Below are 15,299 nucleotides of genomic sequence, written 5' to 3'. Positions count from 1 at the left end.
TTTAAATATACTGAGAAATGACATCATTAATATAGTTTCTTAAGTCAGTGAGAACATATAAATAAATTAATTGTTTAATAATAAATATGTTGTGTGTTTGATCAATTATATTTTTCTTAAAGTTTTTGAATGGGGACTGTATACTCCTCATGAAACCATGAAACGACTATGATCTTAATGTTTCAACATTCTGCCAACATTTGGCACATCAAAAGATTCCTTACACTGTGCTTGAAAAGGCAGTGTAGAGGGAGAAAATCCCAATATAATTTGTTCCATCATATCATACATTTTAAATTATACATTACGGATTCAGATAATAATTATAATTTTCCTGGTCCCCAAGTGCCCCACATAACCTAATATCTGCATCCTATATCCCCATAGTCAATCACACACAAACATGCATTTTTTGAATAGACAAAAATTTACAGATGGACATATACATATATGCATATATCAACACACAAATGTATGCTTTGCCACATGCATATGCATACATTGGAAAGAGTAGAGCCAACAAACAAAACAAACAAGCAAAAATAAAATTAAAAGATAAAAATACATACAGAAAACATTGAGGAGGGAACCATGGGTGCACTGTGAGAGAATTGAAGAGAATTAATATACATGGAAAAGGTAGGGTGTGTTGACCAGAAAACTGCATAGAAGTGGAATCCTTTCACACAAAATACAGCTACATCAGAAAATATTGTATCTGACATAGATTGTTTTGACCTTCTCACCTTCTAAAACTAAATGTAGATATAGGATTTTGAAGAGGGCCATGCATTTTTCTAAAATTGCATCTGTAATGAGCTTATTAAGTTTATGAGAACTTCCTTATTTGGCTAAGAGTGAAGTCACATGTTTACTCTAAATACGTATAACAGTGGAGTTGTTTTAGAACATTTTTCTATGTGTATATGCTAATAGAAAAACAATATATTTCTTGAGAAGGGAGCAGAATATATAGCATCTAATGTCAGAGGATCGGGTCTAAATTTTCATACCTTCAAGTGATTTTTACTATTAAGAAAAAAAAAAGTGCTTTTACTAAGGTTGCATATAGTGCAAAAAGGGGCACTTAATTGGGAAATTTGATATTACTTAAATAATGGCCTTTTACACATTTAGCTCACTATTTATCTAGATTGGTTTTACGTACCTATGAGTAAAGTACTTTTCTGAGTGAATACAGCCAGATCTATTGACAGTCATTCTGGAGGATACTGTGCTTCTGGGATAACACGCTGTGGGAAATGTGCCTCCTAATATATTTATTAAAGGTTAAGCATCACACAAATGAGACATCCTATTTAAGGAGCAGCCTTTGGCTAACCACCAACTCTTATCTTCCTAAAATTAATTCATATTGATATGGCAACTTACATGAAAAGTTAATGAAGTGATGAATGATCATCACAGGACCATCCGTGATTCTTTTCACTTTTTTTTCCCAGCAAAAGGGAAGAAAATGAGAGAGTTACATGAGAAGGTGATATGTTGGGAAAATTTGTCACAATGCTTCAAGAATTAATTACTATATAAACTCCTTGTTGTCTTTTCTCCCACTCCACCCGTTTACTTTTTCTCAGAAATGCAAAGAAATCCAGGCATGCTACTTGCCAACGTACAGGGTATGGAGATTTACCTTAGTCCTCCTCATTCTTCATCTGGGAGCTGGTAGAATCTTTTCAAGTCTTAAGCAGGAAGGTAGGTTCTTGTGCACAGCCCTTAGTTAGATTTTAAAAAATATGTATCTAACAGCAATACACAAATGTGGCTCTACTGGACCCGAAGAAATCTCCTACACCCACTATTTCATAGTATGATATGAGAGGAGAGCTTTTTCTAGGTAATGTGAAGCATTTGCCATCGTTTTTCTACCAGAAGAGTACAAAGTAAACTTAGTACATACAAAAGCATTGCTTCTGAGCCACCCCTGTCTCTGTAAACTTCATTTCTCAGAATGCAGTGCCACACTGCCCTCTCCTTCCCTCCTGAGTTGAGTTGCAATACTGGTGATTGTAGACTTCAAGCAAATGTAGAAGAGAACTGCTGACAGGAAAGGGAGTAACTTCTTCAGAAATCAGTTCCAGGACATAGCAGGGGGGTGGCTGCCTCATTTTTAAGCTCTACTTTAGGATGAGGTTGCATGATTACCAGCTGGAGTGAAACCTCTTTCTACCTGGTTTGATTCTGCTGTTTCAGAGAACATTGTGATTAATGGTAATATATTAATCTTTGGTAATTCAACACATATTAATTGCTGACCTACTATCTGAGTTATTAAAAAGTCAATAGTCTTGGTGTTAATGATTTTGTGTGTTTTGTGTTCCTCGCTGAATACTTTTACATGCAATTAGAAAAGAGAGATTCCTAACTATTAGCAGTTCGTCACTTAAATGTAAAAGATCCCCACTTTGTATCTTAAAAGTCATTTCCCATATCATTTCATTAAATACTACAATCTGTGTGATAAAAAATGGTTTAAGGTAATGAAATAAGAAAAGGAAACAAAAGGTATACAGATAGGGAAGGAAGAAATGAAAGTGTATTTGTTTTCAGTTTCATAGACAATGAAACTACATAGACAATTATATAATTGTCTATGTAGAAAATCTGAAAGAATGGAAAAAAAATTCCTGTAATCAATAACCAATTATAATAAGCAAAAAGTTGCAGGGTACAAGGCTAATATACAAAAGTCGATTGCTTTTCTAGATACCAAAAATGAACAAGTGAAATTTGAAATTAAAAACACATTACCATTTACATTAGCACCAAGAAAGATGAAATACTTAAGTATAAATCTAACCCAATATTTGCAAGATCTATGTAAGTAAAACTACAAAGCTCTCACGAAGGATATCAAAGAAGAACTACACAAATGGGGATTTTCCATGTTCATAGACAGGACGACTCAATATTGTCAAGATGGCAGTTCTTCCCAACTTGATCTATAGATTCAATGCCATCCCAATTAATATCCCGACAAGAGATTCTAAAGTTTAAATGGAGAGGCAAGAGACCCAGAATAGCCAAATCAATAATGAAGGAGAAAAACAAAGTCAGAGGTTTTCCTGAATTCAAGATTTACTATAGAGCTATAGTAAGCAGGACAATGTCATGTTGGTGAAAGACAGAAAAATAGATTAGTGTAATAGCATAGAGAACCAAGAAATAGTTTCATATAAATACAGTAAAATGATGTTTTACAAGGAACAAAAGTAATAAAATGGAACATAAATAGTCTTTTCAACAAATGGTGCTAGAAGAACTGGAAATCCACACACACACACAGAATGAATCTAGACAGAGAGACCTTACATTGTTCATAAAAATTAACTCAAAATGGGTCATAGAGCTAAATGTAAAAAGGAGAACTATAAAAATCCTAAAAAATAAACTAGATGACTATTTGTATTTGGGTATGACAATAATTTTTTACTACAACACCAAAAGCATGATCCATGTAAAAATAATTAATAAGCTGGGCTTCATGAAAATTAAAAACTTTTGCTCTGTGAAAGACACTGTTAAGAGAATGAGAAGACAAGCCACAGACTAGGAGAAAATACTTGCAAAAGACACAGCTGATAACGGACTATTATCCAAGATACACAAAAATCTCTTAAAACTCAACAATAAGCAAACTAACAACTTAATTAAAAAATGAGTCAACGACTTGACACCTCATTAAAGAAGATATGCAGATGGAAAATAAGCATATGAGAAAGATACTCCACATCATATGTCATCAGAGAAATGAAATATTGAAACAGTAATGAATTACCTATTAGAATGGCCCAAATCCAGAGCATCAACAACACAAAATGGTGACAATGATGGGGAGCAAGAGGAGCTCACATTCATTGCTGGTGGAAATGCAAAATGGTACAGCTACTTTCGAAGACAGCTGGGAATTTTCTTACAAAACTAAGCATACTCTTACCATATTGCATTTCTTGGTATTTACCTAATGAAGTTGGAAACATGTCACACAAAAACCTGCACATGGATGTTTATAGCAGCTTTATTCAGAATTGCCAAAACTTGGAAGCAATCAAGATGTTCTTCATTAGGTGAATGGATAAGTAAACTGTGGTACATACAGACAATGAAATATTCAAGACTAAAAAAGAAATGAGTTATCAAGCTATGAAAAGACATGAAGGAACTTTAAATGCATATTACTAAATGAAAGAAGTCAATATGAAAAGGCTACGTACTGTATGAATCCAACTACCATGTTTTCCCGAAAATAAGACCTAGCCAGACAATCAGCTCTAATGCATCTTTTGGAGCAAAAATTAATATAAGACCCAGTATTATATTTATATTATATTATATTATATTATATTATATTATATTATATTATATTATATTATATTATATATTTTATTGTCTTATACTGGTCTTATATTATAGCAAGATAAGACGGGGTCTTATATTAATATTTGCTCCAAAAGACACATTAGAGCTGATTGTCTGGCTAGGTCTTATTTTCAGGGAAACATGGTATATGGCATTCTGAAAAGGAAAAAAATATGGAGACAGTAAAAAGATCAGGTTGTCATAGGTTAGGGGGAAGGAGAGATGAATAGGCAGAGCAAAGAGGATTTTTAGGGCAGTAGAACTATTCTGTATGATACCATAATGGTGGATACATGTCATTATATATTAGTCAAAATCCAAAGAATAAAAACCCAAAAGGAAGAGAGAACCTCAATGTAAACCCTGACATTGGGTGGTAATGATGTGTCAGTGTTGGTTCACCAACTGTAACAAATGTACCACTCTAGTGAGGGATGTTGATAATGGGAGAGATTGTAGATGGGGAAAGGGGGTATATGGAAACTTTCTGCCCAATTTTGCTGTGGACCTGAAACTGTTCTTAAAAGATAAAGTCTGCCTTTAGAAAAAAAAAAGCAAAACTGAGATTAAAATGTTCTCTATCAAATTAAACGAATTTGATATCAGCCCATTGATATCATCCATAAGGGTGCAATGAAATGGGCACTTTCATAAATTGTCCTTTTCTGGGATTTTTTTTTCCTTTTTGAAATTTCATGTTTTGTAATATTTCAACAAATAACATGAAAAACATTCAAAATAACAAAGAATATATGTATCTTTAATAATTGGCTTGGGACATGAGGCAGAGCATTAAGTAATTTGCTAAAAGTCATGCAACTATTCACTATAGAACTGAGACTAGAAACTAACTACCAAAATGGTTTCCAGAGTACCATTCAGGTCTCAAATAGTCCAAAAATGGAGCAAAAAAAAAAATTCTTAGCAAAGATAATTTCTTTTCTCTACTAACGAGTATAAATGTGGTGACGATATATGTTTCTGGCAGATGTGATCCATAGAACCAAGAACATAAATAGCCGTAACGGCTTTTGGAGGGTAGAAGAATAAGGCATGTTCTCATGCACAGTTGTCCAGCCCACACAGAAACCATGTTTTGGGTGACCATTGGTGAATGCTGAAAGCCCTACAGTAAAGTACAATCCAGTCTAGGTCATTCTGTTTAGGGCAAAGGTGATGTGGTCCTAAATACGTGGTCATCTGCTGCTAATATTGAACTCAGAAATTTGTGCAATTCCTGGTGGAGTGACTTGATAGATTGTCTCTCAAGCCAGTATCCCCACAGCAGTTTCTCCCACCATGGCTTTTGATAAGCACAGGGTTAAAAGACTGTTGAGTTACGCTCTCTAGCAATAACCTAAAATAATGGTACCCTCATTGTTTTGGACAACAAATGAACAGGTAGTAAAATTAGAATTCTATTATGAAAGTTAGAAAGTCTAACAGGATTTATTCTTGCCCCAATAAAAGAAAATCTCACTTTCACATGTAGCTAGTATAAGGATTTTCCTCAGGAAGTATTCACCAGAGGCCACAGCACTCCATTCCAGGGCACACAGCAAGAATTATTGAGCCTTAAAAATGTTTAACATGTTTGATAAAGTGGTCCCAGGCATTCTGCTAGCCACAGGACAGCTTCAGTAACACTCATGGAAGACTTCTATGTGACATGTGCCACTGCTATGCCACCAGACAATAACTGTTGACAGGAAGCCTACATCACTAAATAAATTAACCTGCTCTATGAGGTCTTGTGTTTACCTCCAGTGTCTTGGAGTCTATCTGCCAACCTTGTGCTTGTTAGATGATACTTATAATAACCCTTCTTCTTCTTGATAATAAGTACATATCAGAACTATTACCATGTTTCTCCGAAAATAAGACCTACTAGACAATCAGCTCTAATGCGTCTTTTAGAGCAAAAATTAATATAAGACCTGGTTTTATAATATATTATATAAGACCCGGTCTTAAATTGTAGTAAAATAAGACCGGGTCTTATATTAATTTTCGCTCCAAAAGACTCATTAGAGCTGATTGTCCGGCGAGGTCTTATTTTTGGGGAAACATGGTATTTCTCTTTCAATAGCATTCCTGGTTATTCTCTACCTAAAAATGGGTATTCATGCTATATACTATGGCAAGTATCCAGTTCAACTGAAATCCATTAATATATAGAGAAAAATAAATGAGGTTATAAAGCACTTTTGGAGACTTTACACTTTGCTTTGTATACTTCTGTAACTTCCTGTTTCTTGCCTTCCTTGGAGTCTCATATCTGCTTCTCTGCTCTCCTCTGTTCCTACCAAGTCCTGACTTCCACCTTGTGCTCCAAAATCAATGCTGCTTTAGTCCCTCACTTGCCCAGCAACCTTCCATTTCTGTAAGGCATATGATATCAGCTAGTCCTGACAGATTGGGTCATTAAATTAATCCATATTAAGGTAAAATGCCTGCTAAAATTCACTCTCCAAAGGGATACTTACATTTTAAAAGAGGTGTTTATTCATTCAAATGAATCTCTAATTATAAAATGCTTGGGGAATGGACTATTTTAGGCAGGAACTTTTGTCAAACTATACTCCTTTACTCTCTTAAACCATGAAACCAGAAGAATAATACCTAGAAACACCACTTTTGAAAGGTTGTCCTCAAACATGTGAGAGCTGTAGCCTGCTATGGTCTTCTCTGTGCCACTGAGTCACAGCCAATATTAAAAGAACAGTGTTCTGATAAGATATCATACCATAACTTGAGAAAGTATATCTGAGAGTTTCAAGTTAATAGGTTACAACAATCTATTTAGTCATATATCCTAAAATAATCAAGTTTATAATGACATGAAGGTAAAAAGGGAAATTACATTTTCATTTAGTGACATTTTGGTAAGATTAAAAACCCTAACCCATAATTTTGAAAAAGGTTTCATCTTGGAAGTTAGATCCATGCTACCCAGTTTCCCCGAAAATAAGACCTAGTCAGGCAATCAGCTCTAATGCATCTTTTGGAGCAAAAATTAATATAAGACCCGGTCTTATATTATATTACATAAGATCCAGTCTTATAATAAAATAAGACTGGATCTTATATTAATTTTTGCTCCAAAAGACGCATTAGAACTGATTGTCTGGCCAGGTCTTATTTTCGGGGAAACATGGTACCAATATACATAAAAATCATGAGTAGATTTATTTTTTAAAAAATCACTTAAATAGCATGCAGGTTGCTTTTCTCTTAACTCTCATGTCTACTAGTTTCAAACGCTTGTAAATTTTGAGTGGGTAAGATCATTTGATCTTCCTATTTTTACCAATGCCACCTTATTCAGGCCACTTTTATCCCACACTGAGACTATTCTAGTAGCTTTCAAACTAGATCCCTCCATCCTCAGTCTGGACCATTCTACACATAGTAAATAATGGCTTTCCACACAATTGCTGAAACCATAGGCCCCTGGTGATGACCTACCAAGTTAAGACAAAGTCCGCAGAGCGAAGTTCAAAGACAGATTTGGTTCCAAGTTACTTTTACCAATTTTGCCCACATTTTCTTTTTTTTCTCTGCTTTTTATCCTTCTCGTAACCAAATTGGACTCCACCCTGTTTTTGAATACTGTTTTTTTGCCTTGTTCATTTGCTTGTTCTCCTCCTACCCAAGTCCTTTGTTAGTTTTACATGCTGAAAATCTATATTCTATAAATTAATTCTTAGTTCTTAAAGCCTTTTCAGGTATCCCAATTAAATGGGAAATCTCTCCTTTATAGTCTTAAGTACTTTGTACCTATTCCTGTAAAATTAACATATGTATTCTAAGCATTTGTATACTTCTGGTGACATGGCAAGCTCTACTAGAGGAGGAATTGTATTTTTCTTGCCTTTTACTAATAATACTTTATACAAAGTAAAATCTCAATATGTATTAGAATTGAAATAAATTTGACAGAGTTGTCTGATTTGGCTTCCACTTGTATGTAACTTGTTTTGAATTCCATGTGTTGCCTTCAGAAATAGTATTTCCATTGTACAAATTTAAAAATAAATATGGAATTTGACATTTTCCCTCCTTTCTCTGTCCCAGTGATAATGGTATGTATTCAAAGATGTTAATTCTTGTGAGAGTAAAACTTTGATTGTATCCTTGGAAGCCAATGTGTTTGTGTGTGTGTGTGTGTGTGTGTTTAGGATGTTCCAAACATGCAATTGTCTTTCTTTACTATTGGAAGTAGAGTTGAGCCTCAGGAAGGGTGGTATCTCCATTTAAAAAAAAAATAATATATTTGAAATAAAATATTTAAGTTAGAATAGTTGAATGTAAAAACAATTCTTTTTTTCTTTCACTACAATCATCTGGTATAACATTCGTAGTTTTGATAAATTACAAAGTTTCTGCTTTTGAATTTAAGAAATGTGTTCTAATATACTTAATTTTTCCCTCTTGGAGCAATAAATTGTATTTATCTAAATGTTCTAAGAAAGAGTTCTGTGTTTTTCACCTTATTGTGGCATAAGTTGAAAACTACTACTTAGAGACGTTACTATTGTTGTCTTCAATAAAGAAAGAAAGGAAAGAAAAAAACCTTTGTTTTAAAATTTGCTTGGACTGAGTGCATGGAGTCCATTTCATGAAGTGTAGAGTGATATAGACCGTTACATAAATAATGAAAGTTACTGTACAACCTGTGTCCTGCTAATACCCCCTTGATTTTAAACAAGGGCAGTTCTGTCTTTAAAATACCAACCCGTTTATTCTTATAACATTCAATCTCTTCTAGGAATTTCAACTGCTTTTGAACTTATAGATTGTTTCGGATTATTCACAGTAAGTGGCCTGTTTTCTCCCAGAGTTTCTTTGAATTGAGAAGCCCCCCAGGGATGACAGAAGAGAAGAGAAAGGAAACAAACCTGCCTCACCATAGTCTAGTTAGTTTACAGTTTAAAGTGAGTAATGGAGCTGTCTGACCAGCAGCATGACCTTCAACTAGTAAGTGCCCCTCATGGACTTACAGTTAGGAGCCTTTTAATTCACGTTGTAGTCTTGTCCAATGCAAGGCTTAATTAATCCCTCTGTCTCTTTGCAATCTAACATAGCACAATAACACTAATAACTTCTGGAGATGTTATGTCGATTTAATTAATCCACGGTTTGCTAAATTTCAGCATTCAAATACATAATAATGTATACATAATAATGTTAACTCATTGATCCTGTTTTTTGGATGATGCTTTTACACACACACACACACACACACACACACACACACACACACACACCAATCTGGTATTATTGTCTGTCTGTCATGAAATTTTCACTCTAACATGGTTTTACTCTATTTTAAAAGACAAAGTGCTGAAGAGTTTAGAATAATGTTATTTCCCCCATGCTCACAATAAAACTAACGTGACAGAAGGAATACAATCTTACCTTAAATAATTATATTGGCTAAAGGCAAGTTAGGACAGAAATATTAAATCGCAATCACTCAAATGGCAAAAATTTCCTCTTCACTCAGCTGCAGGGACTGGCACTCATTTCTATGGGAAGGGAAGTGGTATTCATATCATGTTTTGGGAGCATCCACTAATTTTACAAAGAATTACCCGTATGTAAGCAATTCTGCTGCAATGGCAGAAAAATAACAACAGATGAATATCGAAGCTTTAATGGTAGTTATTCTCCATTTTCTCCAGGTTAAGTAGCAATCTATGCTTCTGACCTGTGTAACTCAAGGAACATTAGGCTAGTAGTATTTATTGAACATTTTCAAAGTGTTTGGAAATGTCAGTCAGAAAAGAACATAAGAGAAATGTTGGTCAGAGGAGAACACTGAGTTCAAGTGTCTCTGTTAAAGAGAGACAAGATATTTTGAGGCTGTTCCAGATACAGTCACTTAATGTAATAGTATTTCTAGAAAGATATAGGTTAATTTACAGTTCTGTAAATTAAATCAGGTTTTCTTATTTGTTTAAATGTAATCTTCATACCCGCTTTATAATAAGATTCTGCCTGTCTGTCTAAGCAGAATCCCTAAAATTTGAGAATCCAGGGATGGAAAATCATTTCAAGGGACACAGAAAAACTACTTCCATCACAGATATCTCAGTTCTGAGACGTGTGATCGGCTTGAAAAGAAATCTCCTAGTTTGCTTCAGAAAACAACCTGGAACTAAGTGAGCCACCCATCCCACACTTCTCAAAGCTAGATTTTGCTCAGTTTGCTTTGGTGACACAAGATATGGAGTCCCTCCACGGGTGATCAGTTGATAAGCCCCTTTGAGGTGGATGAGTTACTCCCTGCTAACTTTTATGTGGCTGTTTCTTCTTTCACTTTCCAAGGGAAACTACTTGGGGTATAGTAAGCAAAGTTGAGACAGGAGTAAAGATAGAACTACCTTCTTCAAAAGGTGACCAGCTATGGGGCATCCATGATGATTTCATGAACTCCTCTTTAAGTCAGAAAGCATATAAAAAAAAAACTAAATGTCTGTAAGAACACAAGGATATGGGCTAGGATGTAGATTCCCTTCTCACCATCTCGGGGAGGTGCCAGCTCTCTCTTCTTACTTGTAGTAAGAAAGATACTGCTACACATTGCAAATGTCTCAGTCTCTAGAAGAGGTGCTGCCACTTTGTCCAGTTTAGTTGCTCACAAAGGGACTGTGGATGCTGAACAAGATCAGGAGGGCAAGGCTTCATGGCATCACAAAAGATCTGACTTTCCTAAATGAGACCGAAGTCAGCACCCCTCTGAGAGGATCTCCTATTTGAGATAACGACATTTCTTCTGAGGGGAAGAAGGGCACATTTCTAAATACTCTTTAAGCCCCAGCCGACTTAACTGAAAAAAACCTTCATCCTATCAGACTTTTAAAAACTGGAGTCTTACTGTATTGTTACTTAATGGAATTGGCTGTAGTGACTTCCTTAAGCAAGTAGTAATCAGGGAACAAACATTTAAATGTAAAGAGAAGTTTTTGCAAAGGGGACAAACTTTCAAATGGGGAATAATTTGATCACCACCTAGGGCGGACTTCAGGAATATGGATATAAAAATATCTGGGACTTGGAAGTGGCATAATCAGAGAAATAGTACAATGCAAGAAGTACATGAAGCAGGAGATAGAATTGGCAGAAAAGAGTGAAAATTCAAAATGAACTCAAAACCACATAAAAAGTTAACTGAAAGTGGATTATATACATAAATGTAAAGCCTAAAACTATAAAAAATATAGAAGAAAGCATGGGAGAAAGTTTTTGTGACCTTGAGTCAGGCAAAGATTTTTTAGATAGGACTTGAAAAACATAAACCATAAAAGAAAATTTGATGAGTTAGATTTTGTCAAAATTAAAATATTTTGATATTTGAGAGACATTGTTAAGAAAATAAAAAGTCAAGCTGAAGGCTGGGAGAAAATTGTAAAAAAAATCGTATGTCAGGTAAAGAACTTAAATCCACAATACACAAAGAATTCTTAAATTTTAGAAGGGAATCAACTATATTTTTATAAAGGGGCCAAAGATTTGGAAACATTTCCCCCAAAGAAAACATGTAGATGGAAAAGAACACATAAAAAGATGCTCAATATTATTATTTATTAGGGAAATTAAAATCACAATGGGATGCCACTATATACCAATTAAAATGGCTAAATGGATAATGACTAGCCATGCCAAGTATCGACAAGAACACAGAGCAACTAGATCTCTCATACACAATTGGTGGAAATATGAAATGGTACAACCAATTGGAAAAGTAATGAGGCAATTGCTTATAAACGTAAACACACACTTAATATGCAACCCAGTAATTCCACATCTAAGTTTTTACTAAAGAGAATTATAAGCATGTGACCACACATAGACTTGTACATGAATGTTTATAGCAGATTTGTTTTAATGGCCAGAAACTGGGAACAACCAGGTTCATTAACTGGTGACTAGATAAACATATTATAGTATATTTACACAGTGGAATATTACTCAATAACAAAAAAGAGCCAACAACAGATATATGCAACATGAGGGAAAAAAGCCAGACATATAAAAGTACATGCTGTAAGATACCATTTCCATTAAATTCTAGAAAAGGTACAACTATAGTGAGAGAAAGAAAACTGATTATCATGAGTCAGGATATAGAGAAAGAGGCATGAGGGAACTTTACGTAGTGATGAAAATGTTCTGTATTTCAGTTGCAGTGGTGGTAATATAACTGTTTCCATTGGTCCAAACTTATCAAAAGTATATACTTACAATTAGCTAATTTTGCTGCATGAAAATTATACTTAAATAATCTCATTTAAAAAATTGACTCAAAATTACTGAATTTGAAACCAAAACCAGCAAAGGAAGGAATTACAGAGACCAGTAAAGATTGTTGTTCTTTAAGTTGAGGGAGACTGCGTGCTGGAAAAAAAAAATTTCACTAACTAAACAATTGATCTTGCACAAGTCGCATAACCTCTCTAACCCTCAGTTTCCTCAGACATAAAACAAGGAGATTGAACAAAATGACCTTTCTTTATAGCTCTGAAATTGACAAAAGGTTTATATGTTTTTATATCAAGCATAGACAATTTTGAGAGATGTTTAATCAAGAATTGTGGTTCCATTTTATCAGTCTATATTAATAAAATTGAAAAAGGAAACTGATTTATGTAGTTTGACAGTATTTTAGAACAAGTTGAAATGGAAAGTTTGAGTAAACAAATACAGAAAGAAAGTGGCTCCCTAAATAAAGTTTTCATATAAAAAAATTCCTCTGATGTACCTCTATTTGCACAGAATGTTTTAACAGTTCTGAGGATTAGTCACTATCAACATAGACCAGTGGAGTTTAGGGTATCAAAAACACATGGGGTTATTAAGTGGTAGACTTGAAAATATCCGTTGGTGCTTGTCATTAAGAAAAAAAGAAACAATAGATGAAGTGTTAAAATGGTGGAACTGTAACAGGGAAACCTTGTGTTTTAAGAGTCACAATACTGAAATAACTTCAAGGGATTGGCTTACACTCAAACAGGAAATTGACCAAATCAACATTTGGCTTGAGATAATGAAGTGATAAAAGGAGCCGGGTGGGGGGAGCACAACTGTGAATGAGAAGGAGGCAATGGAAGTTCTGTGTGAACCTAGGAGGCTGTTTCTGAAAAGTGTTTTTAATTAAACCTCTCCATCCAGTACTCATGAAACTTAAATACAATACTGAATTAGCGCCTTTGGGAACAGGTATATACGTTTTTTTAAAAGTAACAAATGGGACCAGCAAAAGCACCTTCATCTTTTCCAGTCCAAATGCTACACCATTTTTCTTTATTGATGGTCCTATTCCAGACAGTAACAAGGCCATTAAGAAAACAAATCTATTGTGAAAGCAGATGAAAGGACCAAATTGCACAAAAACACCTAAAAATGAGTGCTGCTGTTCTTCAATCCCTACCTCTCAGTCCCTCTTACTGGGATTGGAGCTCAGCTCAGCTCCAGGACCTGATAACTAGAACTTGACAGGAGGCGGGTCCTGGCAGCAGGAGCCAGGACCAAACCTGGTGAAGCAGCTAGCCAATGAACTAACCCAGCCAGAGTTGAAAAAGTAGATGTGGAGTTAAACCAACTAGGCTCAGAGTCCAAAACAGAGTTAGTAAGAAGCACAAACAGCCTGGCATTGAACTAATGAGGCTTTCAGAAGTTGCACCAATGTACCTAAAAATCTTCTTTCTCTCTCTCCCTCTCTTACTCCCTCCCACCCTATCTCTCCTTCCCTCCCCTTCTTCCCTCTGTTTTCCTGCCATTATCTATTTTCTTATCCAAATCTGAAACTGGGTTGCCACAAATCAGGGTTGCCACAGGACTCTAAATGGCACAAGGTATTTTAGTTTGTACACTGGGGAGTCTTTAAAGTAATGATTAAATTTTATAGAATATTTTCTATGTACAGGGCACTGTCTTAGCATTTTCCAAAACAAAGTAAAGCAAAAAAGCTTTATGAGATAGGTACTGTTATCATCCCCACTTTACAGTGATACAAAATATTTAAGTGACTTGCCAAAGTTCACAGAGCTTGAGAGTAACAGAGCAGAAATTAAAATCCAAGAAATCTGGCTCCGACCGTGGGCCAATTGTATAGTTTGGAAGGGACCCAGGTCTAGAATAAAACCACCCTTAGGATGGAGCTGATTTCTGGAAGAACAGACTCAAATGCAGGTGCAGGGAGGAAGTTTGGTCCTGTGGGCAGAGCATGGTGTCCAGAGGGTGTGGCAATATTTACCAGGTGGTGGTACAGCCCAGCAGTCAGACCCAAAGAGGTTCAGCCTGGGCTGGAGAAGTTCCAACAGGTCAAGCAAGAGCATTGACGGGAAATTCAGATAGACAATTTTCAACACCGCGGGCACCCCCTGCAGGATGGCCCCTACTCTAGAACTAGAAATACTAGAAATGGCACCAAGATAGAACTCAAAGAAAACAAGAATGGAATCTAGTTACCCTTACTGTTGAGATTGAAGTCATCTTTATGTTTTGACCAAGTCTCAATGCCCCCCTGGACTACTCCCAGCCAATGATTGAGTGCGGTGGGGATACTAAGGCAGGCCACATCCTAGGAGATGTGGCCCTCCTTAGACAGAATTCTTTGGTTCAAAAAAGCCTTGCCAGACTTTACATAGATGGCTTCCACACGATACTCCTTCCCTCTCTCTTTCCCTCAGCATCAGTTACAATCTGACAGCTCTCCCAGCAAACCACCTTCCTTCATTTCCTCTCACAGATGTTTCCCCTGAAAAAAATCCTTGCACCTTTAATTCCATCTGGGCTTCTGCTTCTTGGAAGACCCAGAGCAATTATATTTGTTTGTGCTTTAGTTCACAAAGCATTTTTACGTATATCTGCTCATTTGCGCTTACAAGAGTTCTGTGCGATAAGCAGGGTGG

The sequence above is a fragment of the Rhinolophus sinicus genome, chromosome 1, assembly GCF_057876585.1.
Source record: "Rhinolophus sinicus isolate RSI-liver-muscle chromosome 1, RSI-T2T, whole genome shotgun sequence".
NCBI lineage: Eukaryota > Metazoa > Chordata > Mammalia > Chiroptera > Rhinolophidae > Rhinolophus > Rhinolophus sinicus.
The sequence above is the reverse complement of the archived record's forward strand: the minus strand, read 5'-3'. Positions refer to the sequence as shown.